Source organism: Orycteropus afer, unplaced genomic scaffold, assembly GCF_000298275.1.
Source record: "Orycteropus afer afer isolate SDZICR_OR568_19922 unplaced genomic scaffold, OryAfe1.0 scaffold00094, whole genome shotgun sequence".
Taxonomy (NCBI): Eukaryota; Metazoa; Chordata; class Mammalia; order Tubulidentata; family Orycteropodidae; genus Orycteropus; species Orycteropus afer.
Genome location: NW_006921681.1, coordinates 6,869,507 through 6,872,281, shown reverse-complemented (window position 1 = coordinate 6,872,281; position 2,775 = coordinate 6,869,507).

The window sequence follows — 2,775 nt, the reverse complement described above, 5'->3', positions numbered from 1 at the left end:
AAATTTTGGTCAATGACATGAGACAAAGTATATGTGAACTGCTGTATGAAAAGTGAATTTACTCTGTAAATCTTCACCCAAATCCTAAAAAAAAAAATCTGTTATCTTCTCTCTCCACCAATTAATCCCTGTCAACCTTCCCACTTCTATCAACATCATTCTCCCCAGGCCCCAAACCATAAATCTTGGAGTCATCTTTGACTGTTTCCTTCACTTTGAATCTTTCTTATTAGTGTTTACATTATTAACGAAATACTATATAGAAACTTTTAAAACATGAATTTATATTACTCTATATACCTCCTGTGGTGTAGTAAATTACTTAGTGTGGCTTTTCTACCCATAAGTCTTTGTAAACCCCAAGGTGGGATTTGCTATGAGCAACTGAGGAGCTCCTGATTGCTAAAGTTGTCCACCTGGAGTATTTCTGGAATGGCACAAAACAATGTTCTGGGAGGTTCCCACTCTCTCTCAGGTGTTTAGAGTTCTGATGCTATGATTGGCTAGTTTGGCCACTCTGCCAGGCTCAAAAGGAGGCCTCCTAGAGGCAGACCTCTCTCTGACTGCTGGTGGAGGAAGATGTGCTGCTGAAAGAGACACGCGCTCCTGAGACACGTGTTGCTAGGAAAGAGACACAAGAGACACGCATTGCTGAGTGAGACACTGAGGGACTAGCACTGCTGGGAAAGAGACTGTGAGAGACTGTTGGCTGAGGGAAGGTGGGCTGGGAGAGAGACTGAGCATTTTTTCCTGAACTTAAATTGTAGTCTGGTGCTTCCCTAATAAACCTCATAATCTTTGAGTGCTGTGTGGCTACTGCAATGAATTACTGAACCCAGGAGAGAGGTGGTGGGTGCTTTGGGAGGAATGGTTGGAGAAAGGGCTGGAAGGAGGCAGCATGTCTGGCCTCGCAGCAATAGGCCTTGGGCTATTGATGGTGATTCTGTCTTCCTCTTGTGGGATTAGAGGAGGTCAGAACATGTGGCCTCCTTGCCCTTTTTGCACCTACCCTATCTGTATTACTCTATATACCTCCCTTATTTCCTATTGCCACTACCTAATTCATAACATTACTATCTGCAATAGCCTAAGTGTTCCCTAATAGTCCTGAAACAGAGTTGCACAAAATAAAATCACACAGGGGTCCTTTTGAAAAGGCGATGAGGTTAGACTCTCCCACTCTGGTATTCAGTAAGTTTGACAGGTGCTAAGTATGGGTTGTTTTTATTTCCCCCCCTAATTTTTCCAAGGGGGCTCTGGTAGCCTAAAGCCTAAGGCACTTGAGTGCTAACTAGAAGGCTGGCAGTTCAAAACCACCAGCCACTCCTCAGAAGGAAGGTTGGGCAATCTACTTGCATAGTGATACTGCCTCGGAAACCCAAGGAGGGGTCGGGTCACTATAAGTCGGGTCCAACTCAACGGCACATTAACAACAACAACAACAATATTTTCCAAAGATTAGGTTGCAAATCCCTAGCTAAGAACCACTGGTTTAAATAAATGAATGCCCTGCTGCAAGATTAAGCTTGTTTGACTTTCCATGTCACTCTGAAACTTAAAACATTGTATTATTCCACTGTGCTTGCAAGTTCAAGGCCAAAGCCAACCAGCCAAGCTCCATTACTATTCTCCTCACCCTCACCCCACATACGTACTTTCATACCCCTTTGCTATTTCTTTCCTACAACGAGCACATTAATTTTCATTTTTCTCCACTGATGGCCTAGCTCCAGTTTTACCTTTTCCAAATGCCTTATCCAACCATTCCAGGAATTAATGGTATTTCCTATAGTACTTACAGTCTCTAACACATTATCTAAAAAAAACCCACTGCCCTCGAGTTGACTCTGACTCATAGTGACCCTATAAGACAGTAGAACTGCCCTATAGGGTTTCCAAGATTATAATCTTTATAGGAGCAGACTGTCACATCTCTCTCCCGTAGAGTGACTGGTGGTTTCAAACCACCAATCTTTTGGTTAACAGCTGAGTGCTTAACTATTGCTCCATTCTACCTTATATTGTTCTTTAATACTGCCTAAAATGAAAATTCTACTCTCTCTAAAATTTCTTTGAACTAGGAGTTCTTGAAAAAGCAGCTAATTCCAAGTTGGGGCAAGAAACTTTAAGATGATCAAGGATGCTTTAGTGTGTCCAAAAGCAACAAATCCATCAAAGACAAATGCGATCATGTCAAAAAGACAGTAAAGTCAACTTAAAGGCACTCCCACCGGCCAACATGGAGTAATCAGAACATTAAAACATTAATAACTGCAAATGGATTGAAAAATATCAGATACATAAAAATTCATGTCTGCATAATGATACTTACAAAAACTCATTATTCTGAAAACTGGCAAATAAAGCAAAATAACTGAGTATACATTCAGTCTGTATATTCTGTATGGACTAGAAGTCAAGACAGCTAAACAGTTGATATGGGTTAGTTCTTTATAGATGAATTCCAGTTAATGCAGAAAAAAATAACAGAATTAGAATGTCATCATTTTACAATCCTACTGATACAAAAGCTTTCTGTAACAATTATTATTGGCTGCTAAAAAAAAAAACATTAGATGAAAGGTTGAGGGTGAAGATTATGATAGACCACTTGGAAGGGATGTACGAGATCCTGCATAGAGAGGGAGAACAATGTGGAACAAAACTCAAAATCATTTGGAGGCAAAAAAAAAAAAGAAGGTGGGGACCAGGTTTGCTGGTCCAATAGAGCCTGGTGAAACCACTGAGACTATGGCCCCTAGCTGCCCTTCAGGT